The sequence below is a fragment of the Mustela nivalis genome (assembly GCF_964662115.1).
Source record: "Mustela nivalis genome assembly, chromosome: 1".
NCBI lineage: Eukaryota > Metazoa > Chordata > Mammalia > Carnivora > Mustelidae > Mustela > Mustela nivalis.
The window spans coordinates 139,571,967-139,595,916 of NC_139020.1; positions in this window are offsets into that span (position 1 = coordinate 139,571,967).

Consider the following 23,950-nt stretch of genomic DNA (forward strand, 5'->3'; position numbering starts at 1 on the left):
ATTAATTTTCAGTATATCTGATGTTATGTTTAAGCACCTCCTGAGGCTTGGTTATACTTCTTTCTATTGGATTCTATGTGATCTGGTGGTAGTTTTCTAATAGACTACAGGTTTTTGCTTCAGATGGCTGGAGTTGGCTACTATTTCCACCATCTCTTACAAAGAGAAAATAGAACTTTGAAGGAATGGGGCATGATATATTTGAGGCTGTAATTTGCTAATTCTTCTTCAACTTCATGTATCGAATTTCAAATATTATAATTCACATTTTCCTTCTGTTTGTGTTGCTGAGAAATTAGTTTCCACATTACCCCTGCCCCCACCATGGAGATTTTTGCAGAAAGCATGATTCTACAACCATACAACCTTGAACTACTACTGCAGTTAAGTTTTATGGGCCTCAGAACTTTCTCCAATTTGGTATTTTGACTTTGAAGTTGTTTTTTTTTTTTTTTAATTTTATTTATTTATTTGACAGAGAGAGATGACAAGCAGGCAGAGAGGCAGGCAGAGAGGAGGAAGCAGGCTCCTTGCTGAGCAGAGAGCCCGATGTGGGGCTCGAGATCATGACCTGAGCCGAAGGCAGCGGCTTAACCCACTGAGCCACCCAGGCGCCCCTGACTTTGAAGTTTTAGTTGCTCCTTGTCTATGTCCAGATTTTCATAAACTATTTTCTAAAATAAGAGTTATCATAAACTCTTAGAATGTGAATGCAGAAGTAGACCTGAGGGATCATCTTTATTATTGCAAACAGTGACTCTAAAGACTAGAAAAGTGAGACCTTGGCCTCCAGATCACATTACTTATTTCTGGCCAAGTCTGAATTTGAATGATTTCCTTATTTTCTGAGTCAACAGATTTATTCTGACTTCTCAGTGGTAAACCTGTTTACTAAGAATTTAATTATTATTTTTTCAGTGTTATGTGTGAACATGAATATTTCTGTTATAGGTTTTTCAAAAATGGCTAAGGCTGTGTATTAATACCAGATCTCACCAGGGAAGCTGCTTCCCATGGGAGGCTGCCACATCTATGTCTGCTTTTGGGGACTGGTGTTCACGTAAGTCTTAACTTAAAACATCTGTGAACCCTTAGTAGGATTTGAATCTACTTTTTTCCATTGCTTCGTTTGTTTGAGTTTATTGCTTAGTGAGTCTTGGCACAAATTCTTTAAGTCAAAATGCCTGTTTTATTCTGTTTTCTGTCTGTGGAGACCTTGAAGGAGAAGAGACGGAATTTTTTATTTTTTTTTTTTCAAATGTCAGACCCTGAGATATAATTTACATACAGTATGATTCTCCATTTTAGGTGCACAGTTCAGTGAGTTTTGACAAAACAGTTTTGTAACCCCACAACAATCAAGTTATAAAATATTTCCATCACCCTCCCCCCCAAATCCCTCATGCTTTTTGTAGTTGATACCCTGTTCTGACCCTCATTTTCAGAGAAACAAAAGCAGAGTTTACTACCAACGTTACTGAAGGAATGTCTGAAGACATAGTTCAGAAATCAAGAAATAGCTGAGATACTCATTATTCTTTCTATTTTTAATTTCTTTAATAATTTACAGCACAGAGTTTACAAACATTTTTAGGTTGTAAAGTTTTCCATTATTTTTGTATGCTCTCTCTTTTTCTGCCTCATGGTTGTTCATTTCCTTATGTGACTTGCAATTTTTGATTGAGAGTTTCCTTTAACTTGGTTTTATCATACTGTCAAAGTCTGAGTTGAAGTGAGTTGAAACATCACTTCAGTGATTCATGTTTCATCACTTCTAGATCAACTTTCTTGTGTTAATTTCTTTGCTTGAAATTCCTGCCACGTGGGAGAATCCCTGTAATCCCAGGTACTAACTCCACTACCATATAACAAGCTGCCCCGGAAACTAGGGATGAGAATAACAATTTATTATCACTCACATGGTATTCTCTTGGCTTCCCCTGCATGTAGGGCAAGATTGGGTTTAAAATTTTTTTTTTTTTAGGAGACTTTCTTTTTTTCCCCAAGTTTCTAGAACACTTTGCCTTCCATTGGGACAGTCTAGTTTCTATTTCATTGACTGGATGTCTGGGTCTGGTTTCTGGTTCTCTGTCGGGGTCCTGGTTCCTGGTCCCTGACTCCATGAAATGCAGTTATCTCCTAGAGCCTACAGTTGGGTCTAATACGACATGGGGCTGCTGGAGTGCCAGAAAGAGCTATCTTCACCCATGTCCTGAATTTTTGTAGTGTGTAATGGGAAGAGGGGCCAACTTAGCCCGATCTATCCTGTGTCTAGTGATGTCCCTGATAACTGTTCTTCAGTGGGTCTTCCTTTCTAGAGGGATCTGTCCAATTTTTCAGACATCCTGCTTCTTCTTTCATATTTATTTGATTATCAGTATGAAACAACCTGCTGTTTTCCCTTGGTTGGAACTGTAGTACAGTTGACACACCATGTTTCAGGTGTACCTCCATAAGATATGCTGTGCACACAGCATGTGTAGCTACTATTACCAGACAACACTGTTAAAATACCACTGGTTCTATTCCTTGTGCCGTAACTTTCATTTCCATGACTTTTACTTTCCCTAACTAGAAAGAAGCCTTTATCTCTCTTTCCTCTTCACCCATTTTGCCCATTTCCACTCCCCTTCCCTCTGGTAACCACCACTGTGTTCTCTGTCTTTATGGGTCTGTTTCTGTGTTTTTGTTTGTTTAGATTTCACATATAAGTGAAATCATGTGTTATTTCTCTTTCTGATTTATTTCACTTAGCATAATACCCTCTAGGTCCTTCCATGTAGTTGCAAATGGCAAGATTACATTCTTTTATTAAGGCTAAATAATATTCCATTGTATTTATATATACCACATCTTTATCCATTCACCTGTCAATGACACTTGGCTTGCTTCTATATCTTGGCTATTGTAAACAATGCTGCAATAGACATAAGCAATAGACATAAGAGTGCATATATATTTTCAGATTAGTGTTTTATATATTTGGGAGGGGATATAGTCCCAGTGGTGGAATTATTTGATCGTATGGTATTTCTATTTTTAATTTTTTTATTCTATTTTTTATTCTTTTTTAATTTTTTTGAGGCATCTCTGTACTTTTTTACATAGCTGTTGAACCAAACTACATTCCCACCAACAGCGCACAAGGGTGTCCTTATCTGTATGTCCTCACCATATGTACTTGTTATTTCTTGTCTTTATGATAATAGCCATTCTGACAGGTGTGAAGTGATATCCTCTTTTGTTTTTGATTTGCATTTCCCTGATGATTAGTGATATTGACCATCTTTTCATGTGTCTGTTGGATATCTGTATGTTTTCTTTGGAAAAATATCTATGTAGGTCTTCTGCTTATTTAAAAATCGGTTTATTTATTTATTTATGGTGTTGAATTGTATAAGTATATAAGTATATACATATATAAGTATATATATTTATATATTATTGATATTTATTTATATATATATATTTAAAGATTTGATTTATTTATTTGGCAGAGAGTAAGAGAGAGCACAAGCAGGGGAAGAGACAGGGAGAGGGTGAGGGAAAAGCAGGCTCCCACTGAGCAGGGAGCCTATGTAGGACTCAATTACAGGACCCTGGGATCATGACCTGAGCCCAAACACTTGACTAATAGAGCCACCTAGGCACCCTCTTTATATTTTGGATATTAACCCCTTATCAGGCATCATTTGTGAATGTCTTCTCCTATTTAGTAGGCTGCCTTTTCACTTTGTTAATTTTTTCCTCCCCTGTACAAAAGCATTTTATTTTGGTAGAGTACCCAATAGTTTATTTTTGCTTTTGTTTCATTTACTTAAGGAGATATATCTAGAAAAAAATTCATTAAGGCTGATTGCCCATGAGATTACTCCCTATGTTTTCTTTAAGGAGTTTTATAGTTTCCCACTCTTTATAGGTCTTACTTTTTTTTTTTCTTTATTTTTAGAGAAGGGAAGGTGGGGTGAGGGGCAGAGGAAGAGAGAGAATCTGAAGCAGACTCCATACGAGGCACGGAGCTCAATCCCATGACCCTGAGATCATGACCGAGCTGAGATCAAGAGTCAGATGCTTAACCAACTGAACTACACAGGTGCTCTTCATTTAGGTCTTTAATTTATTTAGAGTTTATTTTTGTGTCTGGTGTGAGACAGTGGTCCAGTTTCATGCTTTTGCATGTAGCTGTCCAGTTTTTCCAGCATGGGTTACTGAAGATGCTGTCTTTTCCCCATTGCATAATCTTGCCTCCTTTGTCATAAATTAACATGGGATTATTTCTGGACTCTATTCTGTTCCATTGATCTATATGTCTATTCTGTGTCAGTATCATACTATTTTGATTATTATAGATTTGTAATATATCTTGAAATCTGGAATTATGGTACCTCCAGCTTTGTTTTATCTCAAGATTGCTTTGTTGATTCAGGGTCTTTAGTGGTTCCAAACAAATTTTATAATTATTTGCTTCAATTTTGTGAAAAATGGTATAGGTATTTGGATAAGGATTGTATTGACTCTGTAGATTATTTTGGATAGCATAGACATTTTAATAGACAATTATTATTATTATTATTTTAATTTAGACAATTAATACATTTTAACAGTATTAATTCTTCCAATCTATGGATGGGGAATATCTTTCCATTTGTTTATATCATCTTTAATTTCTTTCATCAGTGTTTTATCATTTTCAGAGTAGAGGTATCTCACTTCCTTGGGTAAGTTTCTGCCTAAATATTTTATTACTTTTGGAGCAATTTTAAATGGGATTGTCTTCTTAGTTTCTCTTTCTGTTATTTCATTATTAGTGTGTAGGTATGCCACAGGTTTCTGTATATTAGTTTCATATCCTCCAACTTTACTGAATGAATTTTTTTTTAGTTCTAATAGTTTTTTGGTGAAGTCTTTAGGGTTTCTAGATATAACATCATGTCATCTACAAATGGTGACAGTCTTAATTTTTATTTTCCAGTTTGGATGGATTTTACTTTTTTTTCTTGTCAGATTGCTGCAGCTAGAACTTCCCGTCCTATGTTGAAAAAAAGTGGTGAGAGTGGGCATCCTTGCACTCTAAGCATGGGACACCTTGGCAGGGCACTCGGAGCAAGTGGCAGGTGTGGTCTAGGGAGTCCTGGGGTGTTTTGGGATGGGGTGCCTTCCCTTGTTTTTTTTTTTTTTTTTTTTTTTTTAACCTGTCCCTGTGGGTTGATATGCAATTATAGCTGATTAGTCATCACTTACAGATAACTTTAATTTCTTTACACTTTTATTTAGATTAAAAGAAATTGGATCACATATAGTGTTTCTTTACCTTATATTTCAAAAATTATATATACTTACTAGAGATTCTGTTTTGATCTTTGCTTTTGTTTCTTCCCCTCCTGCCTGCCTGGGCTAAGATTGGTACTACCCCAGTAAAACACATTCCCCAAGGATTACTGCTAATGTTACTTTGTGCATTGTCATTAGTTAATCTTCAGCATGGTCTGTGTGCTGTCTGATTTACAACACTCTGTATTCTATTGTTGCATCTTATGTGATGTCTGCAAATGTTTTTATGATTCCATTATATGAAAGATTGCAGACTAATTTTTAATTTACCTCTCAGTGTTCCCCTAAGATTGTCATACTAAAGAATAAAACTCAATTCTTTGTTTAATTCCAGCTGTCAGCCGAGGACCGGGCAAACAACACAGTACTGAAAGAGAATTAGAACCATCTGCCTGGAGTCCTTTAGTAAATGGATGTCACCAACACCAAGTTTTTTAAGAAGTTGTAATTACAAAGTTGCATTGCAGACCATTTATACATCCATCCTGTGTTGCATGCAAAATATGAAGCAATATTGGCAAGAATTTGTATCCATGTTAATGGTCTATATTTGTGAAAAAGCCCATCAACTAACCTTTTTTAAAAAAAATATTATTATTTTTTATTATGTTATGTTAGTCACCATACAGTACATCATTAGTTTTTGAGGTAGTGTTCCAAGATTCATTGTTTGCATACAACATTGAGTGCTCCATGCAATACGTGCTCTCCTTAATACCCATCATTGGGCTAACCCAACCCTCTTCCCCCCCCATTCCACCCCAAAACCCTCGGTTAGTTTCTTGGAGTCCACAGTGTCTCATGTCAACCAACTTTCAATAAAATTTTTATTTACTTTTCTTTAAATTAACATACAATGTATTATTTGCCCCAGGGGTACAGGTCTGTAAATCATCAGGCTTACACACTTGACAGCATTCACCATAGCACATACCCTCCCCAATGTCCATAACCCAATCACCCTCTCTCCCAAGCAACTCTCAGTTTGTTTCATGAGATTAAGAGTCTCTTATGGTTTGTCTCCCTCCCAATCCCATCTTACATGTCAACCAACTTTTAAGAGACTATTGGTCTAGGGCTACGTATCCTTTCTAAACAAAGGATGACTGCTTCCCACACAACACTCAGGATACAGTGACAGGTAGAATTGTAGTTTCAAAAACAAGGAGAAAACAATATCAAAAAAATTCCTGGGCATGTGGTCATTATACCTTTTAAAATGACATGTCACATTCTTTCCACTTCTTATTCTCTTTTAGCGCATAGTGCTGCTACTATTTGAGCTAAATGCTTGCTTGTTTCCCCTCTAAGGCTAGATATTTCCCAGATAGTGAAGATGTGAGTTAAACAAAAGTAGGAGCAGGTCATTTAAGAAAAAATATAGCTTTTCTGAAAGCTAAAGCATAGAGAAAACTGCTGTATATAAAAACAGAGATGAACTTTACATTAGAAAACTAATTCTAATGTTAGCATAACGTGATGAAAACAGGATTGATTCCGACCTGTTTGATTCTAGAGTGTATAATTTGAATGTCAAGCAGCAAAATAGGGGGAGGAAGCAGACTGAACTTGACCTCTCTGAGTCTTAGTTTCTTTTTTCTATAGAAGAAAGATAACAGTACTTCAGATAATAACTAGAAGGATTAAATTAAATAATGTATGGGAAAGCAATGTGTATACCAAAGACAATCTATAATTTTTTTCCCCGCTCCTTCTGTCTAACCCAAATTTCATGGGAGGTGATTGGCTATTTAGATTTGAAAGAACTTTGTTGTGATGGCAAAATTATAATTAAAGAGATTGGATTTTCAGATGTGCCCAAATGTCAATGAAGCCAATATTTAAGCAGAGCTCTGAAATGGACTGAACTGTAGTTCCATAAGCCTTGGATAATTGAGAATGGACTGTAAACTGAGTCACTTTTATGTGCTGCACTGTGTCCCCGTATTACCAGGGGCAGAGAAACTGAAGGCTTAGAGGTAAGGGAAATAGCCTGGTACCTGTAATATTTCATGAGGAAATGTAACAACATAACAAACAGCCTGGTGCTGGTATTAATTGTTTGAGAGAACTGATTTATCTGTCTGGAAAATTTCACCCTGTGAATGGCAATTATTGCCAGAGTATGGATTCTCTAAGGTGTTCTGTAATTGCTCAATTATCTCTAATGCTCATGCTCCATCCTGGCCTTTAATAGAGGCCGTTCCACATTCTAGATTGTTCCAGGCTCCAGCCAAAGATCAGATACATGCAGCAAGAGGCATTGCAGAGACACTGTAAGCCAAACTCCCCAGATAGTCCCCAATATCATTTTAACTTTCAGAGTCTTCTTTCACCAAACTTTTTGTTAGAATGGCAACAGAGTGGATGGGGGAAAACCGCAAATTTCTGAGTCTGCTACAGGCAATAACTGTAAATGCCATGTCCCGAGTATTGCTATCTATAGACAGAGGTAATTTTCAAAATCATCCCTGTAACTCCAGGTACTGATTATCTGCTGCTACATAACAAACTACTCCAAAATGTACGGCTTCAAATAACTATTTATTTTTTTCTCTCATGGTTTTGTGGATCGACTGGGCTCAGTTTGGGGTCTATCAAGCAATTGAAGTCACACAGAGGCCGAGGCTGCATTTATCTGGAGGTTCAGTTGAGTTGGAATGTCACGTGGCTAGCGTTGGTGCTAACTGCTGAGAGCTCAGGGGCCTCCCAAGTACCTACCCATGGACTTTCCACAGGGCCTGGAGCTTTCTTAGGATAGCAGCAAAATTCTTGGAGGGAGCAGCCCCAGAGTGACCCCTCTCTGAGGCCAAGGTAGAAACTGCAAGGCTCCTTACAGTCCTGTCCCAGAAGACCCAGAGAGTCACTTCTGCCACATTCTATAGGTCAAGTAAGTCACGAAGGCCACGTTCAGGTAGAGTAATGAGACTTCAGTTCTTGAGGGGGAAAAGGCAAGATCACATGACAGAAGAGCACATCTGATGGAACATATGGTGGTGGCCATCTTTGGAAAATAGAATCTGCCAAACTGGGTTTATCTACTCCTGTGCTACCTGCCAGTAGAACTCGCCTGTATCAGGAATGCTCCTGAGCTCCAGCTACTTTAATGGCTGTCTCCATTTACCTGTGAACATGGAATAATTCACAATTATAAAATGCATAGAGGAAGTCAGAGGGCTTTAGTGTCACAAATGCATCCTTTGTTTCACAGATTGGACTTTTGTATTCTTGTGCTTGGTGTGCAGTATGTTGATCAATATGCCATTCACAAGTCTTTCTGTATGTCTGCCTTGACCATTGAAACCCTGTTGTCTTCCTCACCTCTGCTTTGACCCTTTTGTGTTTCAAAGTGACTTATTCCCAATCCCTAATATCCACAGGAATCTGTGTATGCACATCAATGGCCCCTGACAGACTCTTAGCACCCATGTCTTCAATGTTTGGCTTCCAGACCTTTAGATTATACCAGACGACAGCTAGCCTAGGTTCTCTAGCTTCTGCCTTAAGGCAGAAAATACCTCAGGATGGAGGTATACTTATCCATATAATCTGAATGTTTCCTTTCAGCGAAAAACAAAGATTTCTTGCCACACGAGGTTTGGTATCACTGCCTTAAAACTTCCTAATGCTTCCATCTTTGATGCATCCTATGTTCTTAGGGTATTATTCTCTCCAGGTATTTGATTTCCTATATTTCAGTGACTCAGGAGATACATTTTCTCTAGTCTCAGTATTTAGTGGTTTTTAGCAAGAATTCAGCAAAAGCTTCTGTTACTCATTTAACATATTGATGGAAATACTTTTAGGATTGGAGGTAGAGAAAATCCCAAGGGCTTGAATAAGTGTTTTAATGGACTGAAAATAACAGATGCAATTAGAACATAATTGGATAAATGGTCAGAATCTATAACCTGTGCTGACTCTTCACAGGTCTCCAACCTTTGGATGGGATGATTGTTAAAATCCACTGGTAATTGGAGACTAGATTCCCCCCTCCCCTAGCAATTTTCCTTTTGGTAGTATCATATTAAATTTCCTTCTACTTGCATCATCTTAAGTCTCTATTTTACATAGTTAGAAATTATTGTATAGAATGTCTTTTCCAATTTGGAAAAACAGGAAATGTTCTGCTTTATCAGATAACAGTTTTCTTGACCTCCTTTCAACTTCTACATTAAATTTGTAAGTTTTTTATTGATCATCTATCATGTCTTAGTCCACTGTGGGAGTCTGTGAAAATGTAGGTGAGGGACATCATTAAGACAAATAATCCTTGTCCTCGATGATTTGCAAGGCAATAGAGCAGATAATATTATCTAGACCCAAATAGTCAAGATACAAGACTGTGTTGAAGTTTGTTATTGAGAAATATAATTTTTCTTAGGTATTATTTGAAATGTGCTTTGAGAAATAGGCTGTAATTTGCCAGGGGCAATTGGGGAGTAAAAAGGGCATTCCAAGTGGAGAGAACAGCTTGAAGAAAAGTAGAGAGGCAGGGCCACACAGGTTCTTTTAGAAAAATGGTAACTAGATGAGTTTTGACAGGGTAAAATAACAGGGAAGTAATGGGCTGTAAGACTAGAAAGGTAGGTTTGAACCATTTGTGAATGGCTTTGAATGACTTGAGAGTATCTATATTATTCTTTAGGGTGTAATGGCTTGATGCCATGTTAGGCCAGTTGTCCAATTAACTCAAATTGGAAAGCGTGTTCACAGTACATTTGCGGTGGGGAGCTTCAGGAGTTCCAAAGAGTAGTGACAGAATTGGCTTGCTGGAATCTTGCAGTGTTATAACATGTATAGTTTGCTTTTTGTGGCACTGAAGGAAGCTAGCAGCTTGGGCAAGTAGCAAAGGATGGGAAGTAAGGAAGCTGAAGTCTAGGTGAACTAGTGGGGAAATAGACTTGGCCTTAAAAAAAGGGTCCACAACTGACTATCAGAGACCAAAGGGAAGTGGTCAATGAATAGTCTTGGTTTAAGGAAGCCTTACTGAGTTCATGTAGCAGGAAGACTGGGTCTGTTGGGAGCCACCATCTTGTTCCTGGTGGGTTAATCCATTTTGAAATAAGACCCCAGGCAGAGGTGAAGATACAGACAGACTCAGTCTCCAACTGGAGGTGGAAGGTTCTAGCAAGGATTAGGTCATTAGGTTAGAACCGATAGGGTAGAGTTCAGGGACATATAGCATGGTAGTTAAGTGATAGGATTTTGCAGTCAGGTGATGTAGAGTCAAATCTTTTTTTTTTTTTTTTTTTAAGATTTTTATTTATTTAACAGAGAGACACACACTGATAGAGGGAACACAAGCAATGGGAATGGGAGAGGGAGAAGCAGGCTTCACACTGAGCAGGGAGCCCCATGCAGGGCTTGATCCCAGGATCCTGGAATCACCACCCAAGCTGAAGGCAGACACTTAACAACTGAGCCACCCAGGTGCCCCTAGATTCAAATCTTAATTGAGCCCTTTTTAAGCTGTGTGACCTTGGGCATATTCCTTCACCTTTCTGAGCTTTGTTTCTCTTTCTGTTAATGGGGAAAATGTCCATGTTATAGATTTATTGTGAGGATTAGATGATATAATTTAGCACAGTGCCTGGCATAGTCCAGGCATTCAGTAAATGTTTAGTGTGCTGGCTTGTCTGCTGTCGAGTCAGCATCAGTACCACCCCCTTGAAAGTGCTCTGCTCACTGTAGAAGCTGGGGATTGCCCCAGACCCTCCTTCTCTCTAGGTCTCAGGGTGTTTCCAAGAGAAATGCTTGGGTGAGATTTGTAGGATAAGAAAAGGAAGCCTTTGGAGGCAGTGCAGAGATTTCCAGAACTTTCTAGAGAGCCTTAAAGAATCAGCCATATCAGTGCTGTAGTCCAAGGTGGGTGGTGGGACCCTTCCTGACCCTCTCTCCCCAGGCTCTTCCAACACATGTGTAAACTTCTAAATCCCTGTATTAAAATATACATGTACAGAATAGCTTCTATTTTTCAATTTCAACCTTGACAGATGTAAGTAGCCAATATTATTATTAATTTTGCAAGGCAGGACTTTTATTCCAGAAAGGAAAAGTGGAGTGGAAACCAGAGTGGAAGATTAGTCACAGGTCAGAGGCTAGAGTGATGGCCCAATTTTTGGTGGACAGGGAGGTCCTCCATACTTCCTTCTGGCCCAGGTGCTGCATGAACTGTAACCATGCCTTAGGGTACTTGCTGAATGACTAGAGCCTGGGAAGGATGGCAGCATGGTTGTCCCGACTCTGGGAGGCAAGAGAGGGAAGTTCACTTAAGACAATGGGAAGCATTCGAAATAGGACCAGGCTATGAGAAAAGAGCAAGAACTGGAACGGGGGGAAAGGGTCAAATCCTGAAGGGGCCTTCAAGTAAGTGTCAACATTGGGGGTAAAGGATCAGAAGCATCAGAGTGGGAATAAGAAAATTGGAAGATTTTGTGCTTAGGAAAGAGGGGCTAGAAAATGGCTAACTGTGCCACCAGCATGTTTGTGATGCTCTTTCACATGGAGCAGGTGGGGTTGTGATGTGAATATGGAACAGCTAAACTTGCAGGACCAAGTGTGGAGTGGATTGGAAAGCCAGATTGTTTAGGGCAGTAAGACAAAACTCAGAGCCCACCGAATCATGTGTCTTAGAATGTTAATGCCCTGGAAGTCATGTTTAGAACTGACTCAGGGCTGGACAGGGCTCGAAGGGTCACTGGACCTGGATGGGATGAGTTAAGGCAAGGACCTACACATGGCAGATGTGATGCCACAGGCTCTGTGAGGCCAGTTAGATGTTCCTTCTGTGGCTCCACAGATGTTAGAAACGAAGGCAAAGAGTGATATCTACTGAGGAAATGTAAAATCAAACTTGAATGATGTAGGATACTTGTCACTTTTCATAGATAGTTCTACACATTTATTGATTATGTTTCTAAGAAAATAGTATCTCATTTTGTGCTTCTCCTCAGCGTTTTCTAGGGTAATGTTCAGAGAATCATCCATAGATGTTTTTCACTGAACACAGACTCTGAATTTATTATAAAATGTCACTCATTTTTATTTTCAAGATGATACTTGTGCAGAAGCTCTAACAGTTTTTATTGCTACTATTTGTGAGTTTAAGAGTTCTGTTTTCTTTTAACCGACTTCCAGTCAATTAGCCTTCTTGGGGAGTTTCATGGTAAAAATTATCGAAAAATATTTTTATTAGAAAATACTCAAATACATTTACAAGTACATAAAAAAGAGACCTGTGTCAACAACCCAACTCCAGTATCTTCTACATGTACTTTAGTGCTTTTCTTTTAGAAATAGGTATTGGGGGCGCCTGGATGGCTCAGTGGTTAAGCCTCTGCCTTCCACTCAGGTTATGATCCCAGGGTCCTGGGATCAAGTCCTACATCAGCCTCCCTGCTCAGTGGGGAGCCTGCTTCTCCCTCTCCCACTCCCCCTGCTTGTGTTTCCTCTCTCACGGTGTCTCTGTCAGAGAAATAAATAAAATCTTAAAAAAAAAAAAAAAGAAATAGGTGTTGGGAGCCTGGGTGGCTCAGTTGGTTAAGTGTCTGCCTTCAGTTCAGGTCATGATCCCAGGGTCCTGGAATCAAACCCCACATGGAGCTCCTTGCTCAGAAGGGAGTCTGTTGTCCCTCTCCCTCTGCTTGCTGCTCTCTCTGCTTATGCTCACTCTCTCTCTCAAAAACAAAATGAAACAAAACAAAAAAACAAAAAACAAAAAAACTTAAGAAAAAAAAAAAGCCAGGTGTGTTGTACCTCCTTAATGCTATTACTCTCTCCCCACTCTCCAGAGATATACACTTTGCTCAAGTTTGTCATTAGCTTTTATGCAGCTTTCATTAAAATGATACGTATCTATAGAAAATACTATTTTTTGTTTTGAAACATATTAGATCAAACTGTATGTATAATTCTATGACTAGATATTTTCACCTCCACTTTGTTTTCCAGATTTATATATTATGATACCTTTAGCTCCCATTCATTCATTTGTACTGCTCTCTAGTATTCTGTATTACTGAACAATGACTTATTTGTTCATTTTCTAATTATGGACATTTAGATGGTTTCTGCCTCACATTTTTTAATATCATTATGCGTCCTATTGCAATGGTAGGCCACATATGTATGTATGGAACAGCTGAACTTCAGGGAGTAAGTGTGGAGTGGGAGGGGAAGTACATGCACACATGTGCATACATGTGCACACACATACACCTGTCTTTCTCTTCTTGTGCATAGTATGAGAGTTTTGATGCATTTATCTAGGGAATTGCTTGATAAGAGAAATCACATCACATTCTCTATTCACATAGATGTAGGTATTAGATGTTGGCAAATTAGTTCTCAAATCATTACACCATCTTCTCTACTACCAGCAGTGTGTATGAGAATTCCTGCTTTTCCTCCCGTTCTCCAACACCTGGTATTTTCAGACTTGTTATTTCTGCTAGTTTGGTGGGTGTGAAATGGTCTCCTGTTGATGTATTCACTTGAATTGCCTTCACTACTAGTGAGGCTGAGCATCCTTTCAAATATGTGGTTCTCTGTAAATTGTCTGTTCATTTCCTTTGCTGCCAGGTGGTTTGTCTCTTACTGATTTAGAGGAATTGATCTGATATTCTGGATACCGATCTTTTCTTGGTTATGTGGTATCTTCTCCCAGTCTAGGACTCATGTTTTTACTTTTCTAAAAGATGCTGTTTAAGACACAGGCCTTTAAATTTTAACATGGTGAATTTTTTTTTTTTAAGATTTTATTTATTTATTTGACAGGCAGAGATCACAAGTAGGCAGAGAGGCAGGCAGAGAGAGAGGGGGAAGCAGGCTCCCTGCGGAGCAGAGAGCCTGATACGGGGCTGGATCCCAGGACCCTGGGATCATGACCTGAGCCAAAGGCAGCGGCTTAACCCACTGAGCCACCCAGGTGCCCTGGTGAATTTTTTTTTAAAATCAATTTTATCCCTAATGATCTGTACTCTGTCCAATACCATAAAAGTATTTTCCTGTTTTCTGAAAGTTTTAACTTTCAGAGAACTACTTTGTTTTTGTTTTGTTTTGTGGGGTTTTTTGTTTGTTTGTTTGTTTTTGTGTTTGTGTGTGTGTGTGTGTGTGTGTGTGTGTGGTTTTATTTTTTTTGAGAGAGAAAGAGGTGGTGGGTGGGGAGAGAGGTGGAGGGAGAGGGAGAGAGAGTCTTAAGCAGAGTCCAAGGTGGGGATTAACCTCAACACCCTTAGATCACAACCTGAGCTGAAACCAAGAGTCAGATGCTTAAGTGACTGTGCCACCCAGGTACCCCTGAGATAGCTAGTTGTTTCCATGGTTATTATCCTCGAATTATTAATTAGCCATTTCCAGTTTATAGGGCCATCTCTGTCATACACCAAATTTCAATATGCAGATATGTCAATTTCTAAGTTTCCTTTTCTGTCTCATTGGTACTTCTTTTCATTCCTGCATGAGTCCCACACCATTTTAATTACCAAAGCTTAATAATAATCTTTATATTAACTTACCATTTTATAGCAGAGAAGTTATCTGTTCCTTAAAGATGGGGTAAATGTGCCTATAAAATTATGGAGGATTTGGATCCTCTTTTCATAAAGATTTAAAAATATTAATTTAATTTCTTCAATGGCTGTTTACTTAGGAATTCCATTTTTTTCTTGAGCCAATTTTGATGTTTTCATGCTGTTCTAGAATATTATCCATGTTACCTAACTTAAATTTATTGGCATAATCTTGTTTGTATTCTTATCAATTTTGGAACATCTGAGCAGTTCTCTTTGAGAATATTATTTCTCCACCGTACCCTTTATTCTATTCTTACGGCACTATTCTTGTGTATTTGTTTGAACCTCTGTCTGTCTCCGCGTTTCCCTTGCTCCTTTTCTCTATTCACATAGATGGAGGCATCCTTAAAACCGCTTTGTCATTCTGTCCTGCATTCAGAGTTAATTCTTTAGACTGCCTTTCAGCTTGCTATTTCCTTTTTTTCTTTGTGTCCAAGTGGGGTGTTATCTTGTCTGTTCATTTTGTTTTAGTGTTTACAAGCTCACTTGTACTAATTTTTATTTACCATCATCTGTTCTTTTATTTATTCAACTTTATTTTATTTTATTTTTTATTTTTAAAAAAGATTTTATTTATTTATTTGACAGACATAGATCACAAGTAGGCAGAGAGGCAGGCAGAGAGAGAGGGAAGCAGGCTCCCTGCTGAGCAGGGAGCCCGATGCGGGGCTCGATCCCAGGACTCTGAGATCATGACCAGAGCCGAAGGCAGAGGCTTTAACCCACTGAGCCACCCACGTGCCCCTATTTATTCAATTAAAAAAAAAAGATTTTGTTTATTTATTTGACAGAGAGAAAGATCACAAGTAGGCAGAGAGGCAGGCAGAGAGGAGGGGAAGCAGGCTCCCCACTGAGCAGAGAGCCCGATGCGGGGCTTGATCTCAGGACCTGAGCTGAAGGCAGAGGCTTAACACACTGAGCCACCCAGGGGCTCTGCCATCATCTGTTCTTATTTTATTACTAACTGCTTTGCATTTAGGATTTCTTGCTTATTTTTATGAGTGTTGTTACTTTATCTCTTTGAGCATGCCGAACAATTTGTTGGTCATAAATCCACGTTCTGATTTATAGACTGTCTTTCTTTGCTATAGTTTTATTTATGTATTTTGGTCTTAAAGGTTTGCAGGCTCACCATGTATTGAAGGCCATCTCTTGCTCTGTGCTCCATGTCCCCTGGTTAGCAGTTTTGAGGTTACACTTCCCTGCTTCCCACTTGACTATCCCCAGGCCTCTGACTCAGAACCATGTCTCTTATTGGTGGTTCCCAACACTTGTCCCTCAGTGATGACGGGGCTCCAGCAGAACCTATCACCGAGTCATGGGTAGTTTGGCTCAGCATCTTGTTACAAGTGGTATGTAAACTCATCTGCCTCTTTAGGCATTAGGCTCATATAGATAGCAGAATCTAGTCTCCTTCTTTTAAAGAGTGCAGGGATCCAATAGGATCTTATTCCCCAACCTGTTCCTCAACAGGAGCCAAATTCCAAGACTCTTCTGCCTACTTATATATGCAGAGAACCTCATGTCCTGATCATTATTGAATGTTTCTGTGCAATTTGCTCCTTGGAGTTGCTTAGCTCAGTTCTGTATTATTCACATTTTCAAATATTTTTAAATACTTTAAAAATACTTTTACTTATCATTGTTGTATGTTTGAAACACACAAAGTCCTCAAAGCATAAATACAAGGAGACAAGGAGAGCAAACTAATTTTAAAAACTAAAATCCTTTTAAAAATAGTTGAAGGTTAACTCAGTTTTTCAGCCTTTTCTTCTCGTTTGTCTTTCTGTGGTGATTAAGGGATTGACTAGTCTTACAGTTACTTACTCATTCTTATCTTTGTGTTTGAATTTCATTTGCCCACATTTTATAATTTTTCTTAGTGTTTCAAACAAGTAATTTAGGCTCAAGAATTGCTTAAGCATTCTACTTCTAGTCCTGAGGGATTTTTTGCTGGTTTTATCAAGAAAAAAATTGTGAGGTTTCTTTGGTAAATTTGAAGTAGTTCTCAGTTCATTCTTAAAGCCACTACTATTTGCATTATTTTTGTCTTAGATTGCATAATGGAAAATTTGAATATTCAGCTTACAGCCCAAAAAACAACATATTAATGAGGATTAAATGAGGAAATGTATGTTAAAACACTTTGTAAATTTTAAAGCCCTATGCAAGTGTGAGTTAATTATTATCAGTTTCATGCAAATTATTCTTTTTCCTTTTATGCACAAGCAGTGTTTTAATAGATTTTGTTCCATAGCCGATTTATGCATGAAGGCTGTCTTAATAGATTTTGTTCTGTAGAACAAAAGTTCTCTTTCCAAGTCATAGAAAAGTGTATGAATTACCCTGGTTTGCATTTTAATACTATCATTAAAGCTTAATTGACAATTGCTAATGTCTTCCTAAGCAATCAATCATAAACTCAAGACTGTGAATACTCATAGTCCCCAAATTAACAGTCTTTAGATCGAAGAGCTGGGTATTTCAGCAATTTTTGCAATAATAGGATTAAAATATGCTAGAACTATGAGGTTGAGCATTGATCGGTTAAATCAGTTTTGTTTTGATCAGGCCAATCACCAGTGGTTATTCCCATTAAAATCTAAGTTGCTAAAACATAGCCAAAGAAATTGTGACCTTGGTCTTAGCACTGTGGTTTTTTTAGGCTTGACACAGCTCATGTAGTGTTTTGTATACCGTACTTTATTTATCCATTTGTCTGTTTTTGGTTTGTTTGTTTGTTTTTTGTTTTTCTAAGATTTTATTTATTTTATTGACAGAGAAAGCACTAGCAGGGGGAGCAGCAGGCAGAGAGGGAGAGGGAGTTGCAGGCTCCCCACTGAGCAAGGAGCCCAGTGTGGGGCTCAATCCCAGGACCCTGGGATCATGACCTGAGCCGAAGGCAGACACTTAACTGACTGAACCACCCAGGTGCTCCTGTCCATTTGTCTGTTGATAGAAACTTGGGTCGTGTCTGCCTTTTGGCTATTGCGAATAGTACTGCATAGACCATTGTTGAACATAATCTGTTTGAGTCTCTGTTTTCAATTTGGATATAGACTTGAAGTGGCATTGCTGGATCATGTTAATTCCATGCTTAATTCTTGAGGAGCTCCAAACTGGTTTCCACAGTGGTTGCATTATTTCACATTCACACTAGCAATGCACAAGGGCTCAATTTCTTTACATCCTTGACAATGCTGGTTATTTTCCTAATGGGTGTGAAGTGGTATCTCATTGACTTTTAATTCATTTCCCTAATAACTAATGAAGCTGAGTCTTCATGAGCTTTTTGTCCATTTCTATGTTTTCTTTGGAGAAATAGGTCCCTATCCCAGTTTTCAAATTTTAAAAATTTTAATTATTAATTTGATTTAGATTGTATGTTAGGGTCTTTTTATTTGTAGGATTATCTTATTGACTAAATGATATATGTAGAAATAATGTTCTTATACTAAATATTTAATTTCCTACCTGAAATTTAGAAAAAATGCTATTTATTTTTTGGTTCTGATCAAAGGCTTGATTATCAAATATGTTTCTGTCTTGTTGATAATTGTTTTGAGACCATCAGCTTGGACACCATCACTGTTGGGTGCAACAGATATGTCCCCAGATAATTGTATATTACTTTTTCTTCTAGAATAATATCTTAAGTATGGTAGAGAAAGTTGCTAATTATCAGCAGTCTGCTGCTAATTTTTTATTGTAGTTCTGGAATTTATACATTAATTTTACTCTAAATGGAACATGCCTATGATAAAATTTCCGTCTGGGATACAAAAACAATAGCAACAAATATCAAGAGTCTTTGAAAATAGAATCATTCCAGGTCCTAATGAAAGCTTCAGAAGAGTATAAGACCTGGTCTCTGGTCTCATGGAAGTTTAGAATTTTGGTTTGTGGTAGATTCTGTGATTAGAGACTATGTAAGAACCTCAGAAGATGGTAACAGTGACAAAGAGATTGGAAGCTTGTGTCTTGAGTCTACAGGATATACTGCTCTTCTTTAGGGTCTCTCTAGTATCTGACAAATGTGTCTTGCAGAGTTAATTGGTGAATATCTGAGATGAAGAAAGCTTGTTTATTTTTTTTTAATGAGGTGAAACTGTCTTTATTCACAGACAGCCTGATTCTACCTATAGAAAATTCTTTTTTTCCAATTAAATAACATTTTATTTCTTTATTTTTTTCTTCCAAGTTTTTATTTAAATTTCAGTTAGTAAATATACAGTATAATATTTGTTTCAGGTGCAGGATTTGGTGACTTAGTGATTACATTGAACACCCAGTGCTCATCACCATTGTCCTCCTTAATCCCCATCACCTGTTTAACCCATCAACTTCTATTTTCTATACTTAAGAGTCTGTTTCATGGTTTGCCTTTATTTTAATTTCACCTGTGTTCATCTATTTTGCTTCTTAAATTCTACATATAAGTGAAATCATATTGTATTTGTCTTTCTCTGACTGATTTATTTCACTTAGGTTATTAGTTCTAGGTCCATTCACATAAGAAAGACTGTTTAAATCTAGAAGAGACAGGACATTATTTGGTCTGCTGGCAGGAGATCCTCTCCTTAATATCCCTGGCCTATATACTCTTTAAAAGAATATTTTAGCCACTCCCAGTCAGCAATGCTGCATGATGCACTTAAAAATTTGTTAAGAGGATAGATCTCATGTTAAATGTTATTCCCACAAAGCAAAGAAAACAAAGGGTGCAAGAAAACTCTTGGAAATGATGGATATATCTCTTACCTTGGTTGTGACCTTGGTTTTGCAGGTGTAGGTAGATGTCCCAATTCATCACATTGTATACAGTTAAATATGTACAATATCCTGTATATCAAACATAGCTCAACAAAGCTGCTTTTTTACAGAAAGACAATTTGAGCCAACATGTAAAAGCTAAGCTATTCTACATGGAAACATATGTTTTTGTTTTTTCTTAAAAAACTGGAAGATCTGGGCACACAAGCACCTTTATATCTGCGTTGTCTAATAAGACACTACATGTGTATACTTAAATGAATGACCATTAAACATAACTAAAAATTAATCCTCTAACTCACACAAGCATGTGTCCAGTACTATATAGGGTCAGGGGGCTGCTTGGTTATCGTCTTAGACAGTGAGGATAGAGAATGTTTCCTTCACTACAGAAAGATCTCTTGCCCGGCACTGGGTTTGATGGTATTTACATTCTCCGGTGTGCCTCAGTCTTCACCCATTCCCAGCTTCTTATATTCCTGCAATTCTCTCATTTATATCACCTGCTGTCCCAACCATCTGAGTGTCTTACTTCTGATCTAAAGAGATTAGCCATGCAGGATGGTATAAGCAGATAGACTTAAATTGTTCCAACTGAAAAGATAGCTGAAGTTCCTTGGGAGTTGTTGAAGCAACTTCTATAGTGGCCTTTTCAGTTGTTATGACTTTGAATACCAGAGTCTTGTATTAGTTTCCTCTTGCTGCTCTGACAAACTGTTATAAACTGGGTGGGCTAAAACAACAAAAATGTATTACTGTAAAGTTCTGTAGGTCAGAAGTCTGAAGTGCATCTCAATGGCAAAGATTTGGGTGGTGGCAGAGCCACATTCATTCTGGAGGCTATAGGGTAGAATCCATTTCCTTGCTTTTTTTAGGTTCTAGAGGCTGCCCACGTTCACTGCTTATTGTTTCCTTCCATTTTCAAAGCCAGCAGTGATCAGTTGAGTTTTTCTCACATTGCCTCACTCTGACACTGACTTTTCTTCTACTTCCCTCTTCCCATCATAAGGACCTTGGTAATTACACTGATAATTCCATAATCCAGGGCAATCTCCCAATCTCAAAATCCTTAACTTAATCACATCTGCCAAGTCCCCTTTCCAGGTAAGACAATATAGTCACAGGTTCTAAAGATTATGACATCAGCATTTTTGGAGGCTCATTATTTTGCCTACAAATTTTGGAGGCTCATTATTTTGCCACAAATTTCTTTGCCTTGATTGCTCTAACAGTGTTCCTCACTTTTCTTAAACACTAAAGCAGACTACAGAATGAGTCTATTTAATAACTTGAACAAGATTTAAAAAGAAAGATGGGGTGCCTGGGTGGCTCAGTGGGTTAAAGCCTCTGCCTTCAGCTCAGGTCATGATCCCAGGGTCCTGGGATCGAGTCCTGCATCAGGCTCTCTGCTCAGTGGGGAGCCTGCCTCCCTTCTTCTCTCTCTGCCTGCCTCTCTGCCTGCCTGTGATCTCTGTCAAATATGTAAAAATTAAAAAAAAAAGATTTGAAAAGAAAGGGAAAGAAATGCAGCTTCTATCATATCCCTAATGCTATCACATTAAAAATGTTTTCAATGGAACTAGATGGATGGTATGTACATTACCACCATTTAGAAAGTTGAAGCACGGAAATGCTTACCATGGAGAGCCTAGGGTATTTTGGGGTTATTTCCCATCTTAGAGAAGACCCAAACAAAAAACTGTTGCTGTGAAATGTGGTGCTAGGGCCATTGCAACACACAAACTATGGAGTCAGGCACTGAGATAGGCAAATGGGAGTCAGAAGGTGATGGTCAAGGTTGAGGTTGGTTCAACTATGTGGCTATGTGTGCCTGGAAAGTCTCTCTGACAGATAAGTAAAGGAGATAACCCTCAAATATGTGAGTGGGCTTCTTCCATTGAAGGCCTTAAAAGCAAACAATGATGTCTCTTGAAGAAGAAATTCTGTCTCAACCCTGCGTCTTCATGTCCCAAACCTCCTGGCTTTCCAGGATTCTGGCTTGCCTATGAATTTGAGACTTGCATCTCCTTGGCCATGCGAGGCAGTCCCTTAAATCTTTCTCTCTCTCTAAATACATTTCTCTCTTTTAATCTTTGTCCTCTATTGTTTTGGTTTCTCTGTGGAACCTTGACTAATACAACTACCAGGAGGTCTGTAGGGAGAATTGGGAACCATGAGGTTTGGGGAAAGCTTTGCTGGGGTTTGTGAAGGTCAGGACTCCTGTAGTCAGATCTGAGTTTCTTTTGTGTAGGAATGGCTTCTGTGCTTTGCATTTTAAGGAGAAGGGATTGGGGTTTGAGTCTCTAAAGTCCTGCTTCAGCAATACTCCTCTTCCTTCTCAGAATGAAGTGAGAATGGAATTTACTCCTGCTCAGCCTGGACAATGAGAACAGAAGCCACCACTTAATATCCATGCTAACACGACTTTGTTATTCTACTGTCTTAATTATCATGGCTGTATGTCATTAGGAACCTCTTTACAGGCACATGACTTGACTGCTCACTATAACACCCCCCAAATCTCATTAAGTCTTCATTGGAAAGCATCAGTTGGGGGGAGTAATTGGCACCATGATATCCTTTGGATCCCTCACTACAAAATCCTCCCTTTGCTGTCTCCACCAATACTGAATTGTTCTAGTACAATCCAGTCAAGTCTCCGTAGTGAAAAATCCTCCTTAAACCAAACTTCCAATTCTTAATACATTCTGAATTCTTTCCCTGATCAGCCCACTGTTCCCCCTCTCTCCCTCCACCCCCCCCCCACATTGTCAATGCTCTGTGGAGAGGTTTTTCTACCTTCTCATGGTGAGCAGTGAATTTGGCTTTATCGTATCAACAGGATGTGCTGGTTTTATTGGGGGAGGGGAGGAGATGATGAACTGGCTCCTCCCAGACGTAAATGACATCATTACACTTCTTGTCTGCAGGCGCAATCACTTTCTCATTCATCTTGTGTTCCCGTCTTATAAATCAGAGTAGCTTCTGTCTCCTACTCTATCCCCTTTGTTAACCACCCTCATGGGCAGAAAGGTTACTGAGCCGGTACAGCTCAGCCTGAGGGGATGCAAATGTTCCCTACATTTCTGCTGCTGTTTGGTGAATAGACAGGCCCCAGTGGGCTTCTGGGCCCCGTACTGGGTGAATAAATTGATCCAACTCAGAGAGAGGTAATAGAAAGCGTGGTTTCATCCTCAGGTTCAAACCATGCCTTCTAATTCAAGTTTGCCAGCAATAAAGCCGGCCTTTTGACCCCTGCCTCACTCCTGTATCGGTTTTAATTATTTTAGAATCCACAGAGGGAAGAGATGCGACTGACTGACGGTTTTGTTTTTTGTTCTCAGAGCAGATCCAATCTGCCTGTAACACTGATCCCCTCTGAGTGAGCCCACCTTGCGCCGCCAAATGGATGATACAGACAAGCTGGAAATGTTAAAGACGTACAGATGTTAGGTCGCTTCCGGCTAGAATGGTCAGGAACAACTTTGTAGAAGAGAAGATATTTGAGTTAATCCTGAAGGGACAGTTCATTTGCGCCGGCAGAAAAGTACAAGGAGGATTCAGAGATGAGTTGACAGGAGGGGCCTGATGGGTGTGAGGGTGAGTCCCTGGAGAAACCAGGAATGGTCAGCCCCAAGGAGTCTAGTCAAGTCTGCCACCATGAAAGGCTTTCGTGTGGCATAGTGGGAGTTAAGGCAGGGTGAGAAAAGTGGGTGAGAGCTAGATTTAGCTGGTGTTAGTGTTTTAAAAGTGAAAGGCACAATTTTGAAAGGATAACATATTGACTAATGAAATCGGAAATAATTCTTCAAACCTGCAGCAAGGAAGGCATTTTAAACCAATTAGTTCTAGAATCTTGGATTATTTTGTTTTCTCTGGTTGCTCACTGAAGGTAGGGTACCCCCCCCCCCCCAAGTTCATAATTCTCTCCGAAGTACTTCCAGCTTTTCATCTAATGCGCATCCATTGGCTTTCACACCCAGTGAAGCCTGTCTGTCTCCCACAGATATTTGAGAAGAGGTGAAAAATAATATAGTGATCACATTGTGAAACCAAATACCATTGCTATAAAATTCAGCATCTCATTGTGGTTCTGAGTCATGGTCACAAAGTGAATTAGAAGGATAGGCTTACAAAATACTATTAAGATATTAACATTTCAACATTTCACAATTTAGCCAGAGTCTTTACTTTCTTAGCCTGCCATCAAATTTTTTATTTTCTACAAACTTTTCATAACAGGTAACTATTTTTTAATCTTCTGAGATAAA